We start from the raw sequence: 14,991 nt of genomic DNA on the forward strand, positions 1-14,991 counted from the left end.
AGATTTAGAATCCTTAAATTATACTCCCTCCGTTCCTTGGTATAAGGCGTATAGATTTTTGAGAAAAAGTCCGAAATATAAGGTGTATTTCCTTGCACCACTCATTTGGACAACTTTTTAAGGGATTTGATTACATTTCCTTACATAGAGCAAGATCCTCTATTTTCTCATGTCAATTAGTCAGGTGTAGTCTCGCCCAAAACTTGTGAAATTTTTCCTCCATGTGCGTTCTTTAATTTCCGTGCCAAAAACTATACACCCTATATTTAGGAACGGAGGGAGTAAAATTTAGAGATGTTAGGTGGCAAATGCATATCTCTATTCCATGTCCCTAACCATAGGCATCGTAGGTGGACAAGTCCTGAAAAGTTATGTAACATGGATTCCACAGGACAAACCAGGCTGGGCAAACGAAGAACACGAAGAGCGTTCGCTTCCCCAAAGAAATCACCAAATATCTTGACAAAACCTTCATCCACTTTTCCAAATAACATCAATGTTTGCAAATCTCGAACCTTAAATCCTGTCTTCAGTTCTTCCAAGTCACTCTTTAATTTTTCACCAAACACTGCATGATATTCACCTAAGTCCTCTGTGCTTATAGACAAGTGGTGGGTGGTTGGTTGAATCTCTACCGATCCAACACTAGGGAGACGTAAACTGAAACAATCATGGGCTGCAACCTTCAATGCCAATTCATGCAGTAGGTCATGCATAACATAATACATACCACCATAATTTTCCTCTTCTCTGAAAAATCCATGGATGACTAACTCCTTTAAATTTCTCAAACCTATGTCTTCAAGTGTTTGATTTTGACCAAGTATCAAAATATCTAGTCCAATCCACAAGCTGATGAGCTCATAACTTCTGAAACGGTAATCTTCAGGAAACAATGCTGAATAGGAAAAACACTGTTGCAGATGGAAAGGGAGAAAATCATAGCTAAGCTTCAAGGCAGGCATAATTCCATTGTCACCAGTCTGCTTCGCCCATTCTTTACTTCTTAGTACCCTTCTCCAATGAGGCAAACTGAGGTCTTTACTCAGCAATCTACCAACGGTCTTTGCTGCAAGAGGGGAGCCCTTTAGCTTTCCGATTATCTCATCTCCTGTGCCAAGCAAATGAAGTTTATCTCTTGGATATTGCTCAGCATCAAAGACATATACAAGGAATAACTTCCTAAACTCTCCGAGTTCTAAACCATTCAGTTCTTTTGGCTCTTCAGCTTTCTTAACCTGATCTGCTATTTCCTTTTGCCGAGTTGTGACTAGAATCATGGAACCCTTTTCTTGTGACTTGCCAAGTATCAACAATAGTTTTTTCCAGTCATCCACATCAGTAAACTGCCATATATCATCCAATACAAGTAAGAACCTTTTGTGTCTCAGTCTGTGTTCAATCAGCTCTTGTGTTGTACTACACCCATTTTCACCTTCAACGGGAAGGGTATCTCTCTTAATCTGTTCTAGCACCTTATCCAGGTTGAAACTGAATGACACACAAATCCAAATCCTGACCGGAAAATGATTGTGCACTTGTTGGTTGTTATATATGTGTTGTATCAAAGTTGTCTTCCCCATTCCACCTGGACCAACAACCGGAAGCACGGTTAGACCCTTGTCACAGTATTGACCCTTGGTGATATCATGTATGATGCTAGTCATGGCACGGTCCCTTCCGTACAGTTTTGGCTCGGCACTCTGAGGTGTGGTGGTGGGACGATGCTGCGCAATGTCTAAGACAATTCTAGCACCACAACTTTGCAGAATCTTGTTAACCTCATTACGCATAGGCTGCAGTTTATCTACAATGTCCTTCATTCTTTGGGAGAAATCAACCCTATTAAACTCAAGCTCATTGCCACGATCGTCATCACCAACATGTGGATGCGGGGAGGATGAGCAAGGGAGGAGTTTACTGAGCTTGGGTACGCATCCACTAATATCCTGATTGGCGTTGGGCGTTGAGGAGGAATTGTTGTGTGACCTCTGCCGGCGCTTAGCACACTGCCAAGCGCAACCGTTGACCAGTTTACCAACAACTTTGGCAGTGTGGCGAGCATTGAAGGCAAGGTTGCGGACGCAACCCTTGCCGTGCTTGTGGGCAGCATCGCAAGTGCCATGGAGCTGGTCATGGATGCGGAAATAGTCCAGCTCGTCCAGCAAGTCTTCCGCATTCTGCGCCGATTCCTGCAGCTTCTGCAGCAGCATCTCCATTGCCGGGCCTCTGAGTTCCTTGTGGGCAGCTTGCTCAAGCATGGCCTTCACGAGCAACAATTCCGTGCCGAGGGCCTCGACGTTGGTACCAAAGTTCTTGGTGGCTGCCCAAGCCCCAGCACGCCGTCGGCAACGGGGGCTAGCGCCTTGCCCACCACCCATTGCGCCACGCGGAGCGCCGCGTACATCCCCATCTGATGCAGGGATGTACGACCTGCATCGATCCAGAAGCCAAAGGGGAATCCAGTTATTCGTACATATATGCATGCATTGATTGTTGTCACTATTAAAAAGACATCCTAGAAAAGATACCAGTACAGATTGTATAGGCTAGCTGCAAATTAAAGGAGAGGAGTATGTAGTACGTACGTTGATATGCGCACACCAGGCGCGGGTGATGGATGCCGGCTGCTGAGGAGGCCTAGCTAGCTGCAAAAAGGTCTACCAGTCAGGCCTGCAGGAACACCTTAACAGAGAGGGAGGGAGATCTGAGTTTGGTACCTGTAGCTGTCCGGCGGCCGTGTCGCTGGTCCAGATCCAGGAGCCACTGTCGCCGCGGTGACGGGAGAGAAGGCGAGGAAATGGCACTGCAGGGAGGGGCAGGGAGAAGGCGACAGGAGCTGTGTTGCTGGCCGGCGAGGCGAATAGAAGAGCAGCAGGACCAGGGAGGGGCGAGCAAGGTGCCTACGAGTGATTTACTAGTATCAATGGGCTAGCTGCACTTGTCACACAGATTTAAAAACATAGATGAGGGGCCCAATCCCCAGCACGCCATCCGCAACGGTTGGCCTCGAAGGCCATCCTCTGACCAGATACACGGATAGACGACGTATGTATGATAAACTAAAGGGCTGTTTGGTTTGAGACTAAGGGGCTGTTTGGTTCTAGGCCTAACCATGCCACACTTTGCCATACAATGTTGCCACACTTGCCTAAGGTTAGCTCTTCAAAATGAGAGCCACAAGTTGGCAAGCCTAAGAGAATCTTGCTACACTTTTTGAGTGTATGTGATGTGGGGCTTGAACCAAACATCCACTCAAGTTGGTCAAACTTGCCTAACCTTAGGTGTGGCAACCTTAGGCAAACTTAGTCTCGAACCTTTTTAATTTTTTCCCTCCCACCCTCTCTCACCAGATACCAGCAGCTGGAAGGTAATGCTCCCACCAGATCTTATCAACTAAAAAAATCGCTGCCAGCAAAGCATCCCTGGAGCTAATGCACTCAGTTTGGACCCTGTTTAGCTAATTTTATTCCGTACTGAACTGCCGGCCTTTGTTGGTTTCCTGGTCCATGCATGAATGTAAACCTGCTCCACATGATACCATCACCTAATATGGTTTCACTCTAACCAAGTTGGCATCATATATATTGGAAGATAAAGTAAAATAACAAAAGATAAATTAAGACATGGGTACCAAGAGTAGCTTGGTCTGATACATCCAGTCTTACTAGCCAATGACACTGACATTTTTGTCTTCTCAAATTTCAATTGAATTCAAGCCAGCGCCTTGGTGTGTTAGGTTAGCTAGCTTGCTGTTCAGACAAGTTGAACTATTTTTGTATATACAGAGGCACATCAATATAAAGCTGCTAAGCAAAACCAGCATTGAATGGATGGGCTATCCCTATCAAGCTATGCAAGATTGCACTTTTGTTCGCACTCCACCAAAACACTGAGAGAATAATGATGCAGCCCCTATTTTCCGAAGAAATTGTACCCGAACGAGAGTGTAGGTGGAGGAACGGTACCGGCGGCGGTAGGGAGGGCAACGGGGAAGTGGGAGCCAACGGTGACAGAGATTCCATCGGTGGCGACGTCCACCCTCTCGGCGCCGAGTGTTGTGAGTGAGGGCGTGCAGAGCTCGCCGCCGGCCATGGCTGTAGGCATGGGGCTTGACCTGAAACCATGCATAGTTCTTTTAGGAAGGGGACGACAGTTTAGAGAAGATTAATGTAATTTTATTTTCGAGAGAGAGAAGTAGAGAGTTGTAATCTAAATTTTACCTGAGTGTAGCTACCAACAGTACATGATGCCTGACTGAAATATGTAAAAGATCAATCAGAGCGAGACACTTACAGTTCCACCACCTGCTAGGCAAGTTTTGCATATAAACAGTTGGGGACAGCAAATAAAACCCCGGCATTAATTGATCCTGATTCGCTGTTGACTGATCAACAAAATGCACTGCTTTGTAGTAATGGGCAGCCATTGGAACATAAAAAAAGTACTCACAGGTCTCTGGAATAAAGATTACATAAAGTAGCGCTAAGAGTAAACAAAGAGCAGCATGGCTACGGAGACGGGAGCCAGCCACAGTAAGGAAGAGAGGGCTTGATGTAAACATTATTATTTGATATATAAAGCCCTTTTTCCTGTAAAAATAAATAAGATAAGGAGTAAGTGATTGTCTAGTAATAACTGGGCTAGCTGCACTTGTCACACGGATTAGAAAAAAGTGCCAGGGGGTTTTCATCAGCTACAAACAAAGTGCTAATCAATACTACTACAAACTACTCCCATCATCCCAGAATACTCTTTTTTTTGCGGGGATCATCCCATAACATATACATTGATATACAAGCTGCGTAAACGTGGAGTCTGAAGCAAGCGAATGGGCTCCTTCAGTGTCAAGGTCTCTAGTGATATACTGCTAGTGAACTGACGGATCCTCAGTTATGGTGCCCCTGAACAAGTGATCAAGCTCAGGACGGACGGTCCAGTGACCTGCTTGTGCCAAAGATGCATATGTCCATCTATACATCTTGCGCTGGTGGTGTTGCGGTCTTCAAGGCACAAGCACATGCCATCCGGACGGAGGACTGGAAGACGGGGCGCCTTCGTCCGTTGCTCGCCGTTGGGCGTCTCCTCGCCGTCGCCGCCGTCTGAGGTCGGGAGCAGAGGAGGGAGGAATGGGTTGGCTCATTGAAGGGCCCGGCTACACAACTCAAAAAAGAGAAAAAAAGGCCACTAGGATCCACAGAAGAAAAACAATTAACACTAGTGCCTTGCATTCCCTCTAGACAAGAAAATCGAAAAACCCCTCCACCTGCTTGGCCTATCAAGCATGTGGATGTGGGTGCCTGCTGCTGCACTCCCGTGAACCAGCCGAGGGATATTTTCGTCCAAAGCAGTCTCGCAATGCTTATAGACACTATATTTTGAAATCTAAACCAAAAACCTATGCGCGCTATAATAAGGAATGAAGGGAGGGTTGCCGAGCCTCGTCGCCGGCCATGGCCACAAGCATGGGCCTTGACCACAAAGGGGTTATGACTTTTAGAGCAGATAGCTGTAAATTTTATTTTATTAGAGAAATAGAGGGCACAAACTGAGATTAAATTCTGAGAAAAAATAGTAATTCTTGGTTTGATTTTCATTTTGAAAGCATTCAAATGATAAGCCATTTGATTGGTATATCTATCAAAAACTATGTGTGGAAATTTTCAGAACAAAATATGTCGTTGTTTGATTCGTTAGTACTATGGGTTAGGCAAAGAAATTTATTTAGGTGACACACTAAGACGCTGGGATGGTTTTAATATGCGGACGTAACAGACTCAAAAGTGCAACCTGACAAGCTAGCAACAAATTAAAACATTGCAATCAAAGAAAAAAAGAGTGCAGGATTGTTACTACAGCACAGACACGGCATTTGAAGGAAGAAAATAAAGCACCGGAACCATCATGACCATCTCTGCGCTCCTAGCTAGACCGACGGGTTCATCTCCAGTTCCATGCCGCCTGCCCCTCCGCCGTCCTCGAAAACCGTGATCAACCCGTCCAGCTTGTTCCCCGGGCCGGTCCGGACGCCCAGCGGCCTGCCCCAGCCAAAGTCGTTGCCATACACATCAAACCGCGGCGAGCCGCTCACTACCACAATGGCAGGATCCGCACCTAAGTCAGGCGCGTATCTTAAGCTGGGGTTTTTAGACCAAGCCACGAGCTCAGCTCTCACCGTCGCCTCGTCGACCGATGCCACGGCACGGTTCAGTAGCCAGGCCGTCGAGCCCAGCCGACCGTCCCCTAGAATCTCGCCGACTGGCTGCTTAGCAACCGCTCCTGCAATCGCTTTGCCCACGTAACCCTGTGGAATGCCCTTCACCCGTGTCCTGCATTCGACAGGGAGGACGAGCCTCGTCTCCCGGTCCGGCGCCAGCCCCCGGGCTCGGCACACCACTCGCCATAGGTGCGCCAGCAGGGCCTGCAACGAGGAAATGGTGGCCGTGGCCGTGCTGGCCATCTCGGCATTCGCTTTGGCCTTGAGCTTCTTTATACTCTCCGGGGAGAAGTGGATGGAGCATTCCTGCACCGGCGGGCACCCAAACCGCCTCGCCATGTCCTGCACCCTTGCAAAGGGCAGAGGGATCGGCACGGGGCAGCCCTCGTGGAACCACCTCTCCAATGGAGGCAATGGCGCCGCTGTGAATGCGTTGCCGTCATCGCTTCGGCTAATCTCCGACCATGTGTTGAAGAGGTCCCACAATGTCGTGCCGTCCGCGGCCGCGTGGCTGAGCGACATGGCGACGAAGACGCCGTCGGCGAGCTCAGTGACCTGGACGGCCAGGAGCGGCTGGCTGGGGTCGACGGCCGCGTCCGTGCTGAGCATCCCGTTGAGAGGGAAGAAAGAGGAGACAACGCGCGGGATGACCCGGAGCGGGCCGGAGATGTCGGATACGTAGACCCCGGGCGCCATGGCATGGACGAACTCGGCGCCTTCGTCCCCGCAGCAGAGCGAGATCGTCAGGCCCTGCGGGGCGCCGGCACTAGTCGCTGGCGCGACGGTGAAGCGGCCGGCAAGGGGTAGAAGCGGCCCAAGCACTACTAGGAAAAGGCCTACTAACGGCGCACCTGTTTTGGCTACTAATGGTGCATTACAGGTGCGCCATTAGTATCCCATAGGTGCGCCATTAGTATCTGGTATACTAATGGCGCACCACCATGTGGTGTGCCATTAGTAACAATTTTTTTAATTTTTTTTGTTTCTTCTTAATCTCAGGTAACTATTTCACATATGAGATATCCAACACATATATATACAACAAGCATCCATATAACAATCATATCCAACACAGAAGTTTCATCATATATACATACATAGCCAACACATAGTTTCATCGTTACATATTACAAAAGTTTCACATTGTTCATCCAACACCGTTATCCATCAATTCACAAAAGTTTCACATTGATATAAAATAAAAACACAAATGGAAAAGAAGCACTCCATCCATGCAAGCTTTTGTGAATTAAATCAAATTTGCAAAATGATAAACAAGAAGTTAGAAGAAGAAGAAGAAGAAGAAGAAGAAGAAGACTAGAAGAATACTAGAAGAAGAAGAACACTGGAAGAATACTAGAAGAAGAATAAGAAGAAGACTATAAGCTTATTATGTAAACTTGATCATTTTATGGTAACATAAGTAATTTTGGAGCTAACCTATAGAAAACTAAGCATATAAGCTCTAAGTTAGCATATTAGAGCCAACTTAGGTAAAATGAAGCTAACCTATGTCATTTTGGAAAAGAAAAAGAATAAGAAGAAGACTATAAACTTATTATGTAAACTTGATCATTTTGTGCTACCATAAGTAATTTTGGAGCTAACCTATAGGAAACTAAGCATATTAGAGATAACATAGGTAACTAAGTATATATATATATCATTTTGGAGATCTGACATACCTGACATAGTTCAGTGCTCATTGTTCTTCTCCTTCTTCTTCCTCAGCCTGATGCGCCAACAGCGACGAGGCGGTGGAGGCAGCTGTGGGATGTAGTCTTCTACCACAATTGGCGTGGTCATGTCGCCCAGCTGTGGGATCGCCGGTGCCACCACCGGTGCGTGGTCATTGTCAGGCACCACCACCACCGCGAGGCCACCTTCAGGCAGGACGGGCACGACCATCGCTAGGTCATCCTCAGCCACCACCATCTCTTGCCCATGGTCAGCCACCACCATCTCTTGCCTATGGTCAGACACCACCATCTCTTGCCCTTGGTCAGCCACCACCAGCGCTAGGTCATCCTCAGCCTGATGCCCATCGTCATCCTGCAGCTCCTCATTCCCACTCTGCTCCTCTTCTCCCCCACTCCAGCCCGGATCATCCTTCTTGTTGTCTTCGCTGCTGCCAGAATCGCCGCTGCTTTCGCTAAAGCCAGAATCGCTGTTGCTTTTGCTACAGCCATAATCGCTGCTGCTTTGGCTGTAGCCAGTGTCGCTGCTGCTGCTCCCATTGCCTGTCCAAATGCAACAATGACCGTTAACAATCGATGTGAGACAAAGCCAAATGTAGAGGAATAAGAAGAGGCAGAACGTACTGGCATCATCATAGTCAGCGTAGCGTTTGCGACACATAGTCGCGTTGAACACCTTCACGATGAGCATGGTGGCGTCGTCGTCGTACCTGAAGAGAAGGAAGTGCCCCAGCCGCAGGTCGTAGGCACGGTAGAACTTCTCCCAGCCACGATACAAGTACATGTGGCCCTCCTTGATCACCAACTCCACATCCCACAACCTGCGAAACCCACTGCCGGCCTGTCGTAGCTTCACATTATTTGGCGGATCTTCACCCAGCATGTTCATAAAACTGTCAGGCAGCCTCTGCAGTTTGGGACAATGAGTGATGTAGCAAACAACAGATATCATAATGAGATGGGTGAAGGGGAGATCTCTCCTTTTATATACCTGCGTCATGGATGATACTGAAGTCCCAAGTATGATACTGAAGAACTCGGAAGTATCCAACTCGTACTGCGGTGTGGCAGAGCGGCGGTGGCTGCTTCCCCCCATCTCTGATAAGCAGCAGAAGAGACCAATTAGTACCCTTACAACATTATCATACAACATTATAGCAACATAAATTTTGAGCAGAAGATAATCAACTACACCAAATTTTTTGACAGCAGCTCAAGTTTTTGACAGTATTCCCCCTAATTGCAAGATGCATCATTTCTAATTAATTAGGAGAACCTACCTAGCGAGTCTCTGATTCGTTTATACCGTCAATATAAAAAATTCTACAAGAAAAAAAAGGCAGGCCAAATACTCATGTCACTTCCATTAGGGCATCATCTTCCTACAACTACTCATCTTCAGCAGCACATGATACTGCTACTGTATCTAATACAACAACATGACACTTGTTACTGTATCTAATGTTCCTACAACTACTGTATGTACTACCCTAGGGATTGGCAGTTATACTCTATTTTCAGAATACATCTACAAATATTTTCAGAATACATCTACCCTAGGGATTGGAGATTACTATGATACAAACAGCTCAGAAAAATGAATCCATCTAGCATTTCAGGTTTTGCTAGAAATACCTTTAACGAGGGATACAAATAATTTTCATTTTCATATTTTAAGAACTATAAATAAACCATCCAGTAAGTATAATCAAGGTAATCAACCATTCCCATAAAACAAGACAAGTTTTATTCAGTACTGCTAATATGGTTGGAGATTACTATGAACATGTGGCAAGACTACTTTGATAACAAGGGCCACTAGTTGGCCAGTAGTTGAACTAGCAGCTTGGCCATCACTGACGCCACACACTGCTGTGACAGCTCTCAGCAGTAACCTCCAATGCTCCGACAACCGACACAGATAACCTGTCTCAAAGATGAGCCTCAAGACAAGCTTGTTATTTCTTTTTCACAGATTTGTTTGCAAATTCTGATATGTAATAAAGATGAGCCTCAAAGATGAGCCTCCAATGCTGATTTGTTTGCCTCAAGACAAGATGAACCTCCAATGCAACAAGTAATAAAATGTTTGCAAGTTCTGATATGTAACCGGTCTTAGTAATCATGGATACTTGTAGGTGTTCTCCTGAGTATTGAGTTTTGGTTTCTGTAAAGTGCCAACTCCACAGATTTCTTTTTCACAGCTTTTATATTATTTCTAGAAGCAACACAACAGGGTTAAACACCAGAATCTTGAGTTTAATTTTTTCCTGAATTTTAGAGGCCCCACAAATTCAGTTCAGGTATTTTATACCATGTTAAAGACAGTAAAGTACAGAGGTTTAGCCCTGGTCCCTAGATTCAGTTTCCTAATCTTTTTGTTTTCTACAAAGATATTCCCAACCTTCATGATGCTGGTAAGAAAAGAGCTACTCTCTGAATCTTTTATCTATTTATACCTGTAAATTAGCACTCTGATGCTGGCCTTGACAAATGATCCCACTATGTTGTTTGCTGGAATCTGCAAAAGGATCCCACTATGTTGACAAATGATCCCACTATGTTCCTACAACTACTGTATCTACTACCCTAGGGATTGGCAGTTATACTCTATTTTCAGAATACATCTACAAATATTTTCAGAATACATCTACCCTAGGGATTGGAGAGAGAGAGGAAGGAGGAAGGAGGAGAGGTACCTGGTCGGCGGAGGGGTCGGGGTCGGGGTCGGCAAAGGGGTCGGGGTCGGGGTCCGAGCTCGTCCGGGTCCTCGCTCGCCGCGGTCGAAGGAGAGCAGGGGCCGGTGGCGGAGGACGGCAGGGGCAGGCGGGGTGGGCGCGTCGGGGCCGCGCTCGCCGGCTGCTGCAGGGGCCGGAGGAGGCCCTCGCTCGTCGGAGGGAGGAGGAGAGGAGAGGAGCGGGCGGCGGGGTGAGGAACCCTAGCGCGAGCGCTCGGCTGATCTCGTTCGGGGGGCGCGGGGGCGGCGGCGGTGGAGTCCCGCGGGGGTCGGGGCGGCGGCGTCGGGGCAGCGCAAGACCACAGCGGCGGCGGCGTCGCCGACGGCGTGCATGCGCGGCGGACGGAGGGGGCGGAGCAAGGGGGCGGCGGCGTACGGTTGGGGGCGGAGCGAGGGGAATAGGTGGAGTGGGCCGGGGGAGGGGGCAGAGCGAGGGGAATAGGTGGAGTGGGGGGAGGGTTAGCAATGGCGCACCTCCCCCTGGTGCGCCATTAGAAATTACTAGCCCGACTGGTCAGGTCATATTCCACCTAACCCTATCTCCATCAGAACATGCCCACTAGCTTGACTAGTCAGCACGCATCACACACACTAGGAGATCCTGGGTTCGATTCCCAGGCTCCCCATTTTTTGTTTTTATGCATTTAAAATGATGTTTGATATTTATTTGTGTTTAAATATGTTCAAACTTGTTTAAATCATAACAGTAATATTTTTTATAAAAACAGTAATAATTTTTTAAAAAATATCATCAAATTTGTTATTTGAAAATATTTATGAATATGAAAAAATATCATCAAATTTATTATTTGAAAATATCATCAAATTTGTTATTTGAAAATATAATCAAATTTGTTTTTTTTGCAATTTTAGTTGCATTCATTGGTGACGGTGGAGCGGGCCGGGGAGGGTGCGGGGGATGCTCGGCGGCGGTGGAGTGGGGGAGGGTGCGGTGGGTCGTCGGCGGCGGTGGAGTGGGAGAGGGTGCGGGGGGTCGGCGGCGGCGGGGGAGATGGTGCGGGGGGTGCTCGGCGGCGAGGGGGACCGGATCTGGCGAGGTGGGATAGCGATCGAGATGGAGGGGAGTGATGGGGAACGTAGTAATTTCAAAAAATTTCTTACGCACACGCAAGATCATGGTGATACGCAGCAACGAGAGGGGGGAGTGTATCTTCATACCCTTGAAGATCGCTTAGCGGAAGCGTTTAACAACGCGGTTGATGTAGTCGTACGTCTTCACGATCCGACCGATCCAAGTACCGAACGCACGGCACCTCCGAGTTCTACACACGTTCAGCTCGATGACATCCCTCGAACTCCGATCCAGCCGAGTGTTGAGGAAGAGTTTCGTCAGCACGACGGCGTGGTGATGATGATGATGTTCTACCGACGCAGGGCTTCGCCTAAGCTCCGCTACGATATTATCGAGGTGTAATATGGTGGAGGGGGGGCACCACACACGGCTAAGAAACGATCACGATGATCAACTTGTGTGTCATGGGGTGCCCCCCTGCCCCCGTATATAAAGGAGCCAAGGGGGAGGGGGCGGCCGGCCAGAGAGGGCGCGCCAAGGGGAGTCCTACTCCCACCGGGAGTAGGACTCCTAGTAGGACTAGGAGAAGGGGGAAAGGAGGAGGAGAGAGAAGAGGAAGGGGGGCGCCGCCCCCCTCTCCTTGTCCTATTCGGACTAGGGGGGAGGGGGCGCCGGCCAGCCCATGGCCTCCTCTCTTCTTCTCCACTAGGGCCCATGTAGGCCCATCAAGCCCCCGGGGGGTTCCGGTAACCTCCCGGTACTCCGGTAAAATCCTGATTTCACCCGGAACAATTCCGATATCCAAATATAGGCTTCCAATATATCAATCTTTATGTCTCGACCATTTCGAGACTCCTCGTCACGTCCGTGATCACATCCGGGACTCCGAACAACCTTCGGTACATCAAACTCATAAACTCATAATATAACCGTCATCGAAACCTTAAGCGTGCGGACCCTACGGGTTCGAGAACAATGTAGACATGACCGAGACACCTCTCCGGTCAATAACCAATAGCTGGACCTGGATGCCCATAATGGCTCCTACATATTCTACGAAGATCTTTATCGGTCAGACCGCATAACAACATATGTTGTTCCTTTTGTCATCGGTATGTTACTTGCCCGAGATTCGATCGTCGGTATCTCAATACCTAGTTCAATCTCGTTATCGGCAAGTCTCTTTACTCGTTCCGTAATACATCATCCCGCAACTAACTCATTAGTCACAATGCTTGCAAGGCTTATAGTGATGTGTATTACTGAGTGGGCCCAGAGATACCTCTCCGACAATCGGAGTGACAAATCCTAATCTCGAAATACGCCAACCCAACAAGTACCTTCGGAGCCACCTGAAATGCTCCTTTATAATCACCCAGTTACGTTGTGACGTTTGGTAGCACACAAAGTGTTCCTCCGGTAAACGGGAGTTGCATAATCTCATAGTTATAGGAACATGTATAAGTCATGAAGAAAGCAATAGCAGCATACTAAACGATCGGGTGCTAAGCTAACGGAATGGGTCAAGTCAATCACGTCATTCTCCTAATGAGGTGATCCCATTAATCAAATGACAACTCATGTCTATGGCTAGGAAACATAACCATCTTTGATTAACAAGCTAGTCAAGTAGAGGCATACTAGTGACAATTTGTTTGTCTATGTATTCACACATGTATTATGTTTCCGGTTAATACAATTCTAGCATGAATAATAAACATTTATCATGATATAAGGAAATATATAATACTTTATTATTGCCTTTAGGGCATATTTCCTTCAGGGAGCCGTGCGCCATTAGTAGTTATATATACTAATGGCGCCTCGGTGCGCCATTACTTGTGCGAAGGATGACGTGAGGTATTGGACGGCGCTGGCCGGAGGCTTGGGCAGGAGGACTCCATCCTGGGTGTAGCCCACGGTGATCCGGCGCAGGTCCCATGGCGTCAGGTGGAGGGTTTGAGGCTCCGGCGACACTGAGCTCTTTTGATACTCCGGCTTGACCATGCGCGTGGAGATGATCTGGACACCGCCGCCGCCTTCCATTTTGATCGCCGAGAATGTGAGTTTGAGGAGGTCGATCGTGCGTGTGTGTTCTGTGTGTTAGGTTCTAAGGGAGCCCATGTTAGCCCATGTGTGTGACAACGCACACCTCGTGGATAAGCACGTTTATTTCTTGTTTTTTTTTTCTTATTTATTTCCTATCTTTTCTGAATGTGCTTTTTAAATTTGTTCATTTTCTCCTGCAACTTGAGTGAATAAAATTTCTCATTGTCCTGAACCCACTAACATATGCCCCTCTATGATGTGGAATGTGAGAGGACGACTTTCAACGCCGTCTGCAGGTGCCCTCGCGCGGTGGCCCTTTGCAATCAGTGGCGACGAAGTGGCCTCTTGCTGATATCAGATCCATCCGCAACACCGGGCCGGAGTGGTTGTTTGCAGTTCTTGAACCCCTATGAGAGACAATGAGAATGGTGGTCTGGATGACACGCTGGCACACTTGGCATGTTTGCGACAAGATTACACCGGAGGAGGCTAGCAGACACTTCCTACTGGGCTACATCAGCTCCTTGTTATGCATCCATAAGTCCCTCATAGGTGATATACATAACGGGGAGATGGTTCTTCCTGACCCAACTGGGTTAAGGCAAGCCATGGTCCCCCGGTGCCATATCTTGACACCGTGTCAGATCCCGTGAATTTTCAGTTCTGTATGAATTTCCTCGTATTTAACCTGCATCATCCTGCGTGTCCCCCTCCCCATACTAAATAAACCGGATGACGGGGCCTCCCTTTCCTTTGGGTGCATAAGGCCGGTTTAGTCTTTATCCTTTTGAATTGTACTCCCTCCGTCCCATAATATAAGAGCGTTTTTAACACTAGTGTAGTGTAAAAAACACTTTTATATTATGAGACGGACTAGTATCTGCCGAAAATTATGTGTTAAATTTTTGAGAAAACATATTTCTTTGTTTGATTTGTTAGTATGAATTGGCAAGGGGTTAGGCAAAGCAATGTGCCTACTACGGTGGCCCACAAACTTCTTTTAAGTACATCAGATTGAACAAATCAAAACAAACATAAGTAGCAAAGATCCTTGGTAAACTAAAGGTTACGGGTACGGCAAAGATTTTTGAAGTCGCACTAGCTTCTTCTTTTCCATTTTCACATTTGTCCGACACTCTATGAGGAAACTGCAGAAGTGCAAACTTACACTAGCTAGACTAACAACAAAGGTCTGAAGAGTCACTTGACTCGCCCACCCCAATAGGTGAGAATCTAAAATCGATGAAGGTGATGTGGC

General features: G+C 47.4%; 1 pseudogene; it reads right to left on the bottom strand.

Moving 5' to 3' along the window:
• Nucleotides 1-5,926: 5,926 nt before the first annotated feature.
• Nucleotides 5,927-13,730, bottom strand: LOC123047647 (uncharacterized acetyltransferase At3g50280-like; annotated as a pseudogene).
• Between the last annotated feature and the right edge of the window lie 1,261 nt (nt 13,731-14,991).

This window comes from Triticum aestivum, chromosome 2B (genome assembly GCF_018294505.1).
Source record: "Triticum aestivum cultivar Chinese Spring chromosome 2B, IWGSC CS RefSeq v2.1, whole genome shotgun sequence".
NCBI lineage: Eukaryota > Viridiplantae > Streptophyta > Magnoliopsida > Poales > Poaceae > Triticum > Triticum aestivum.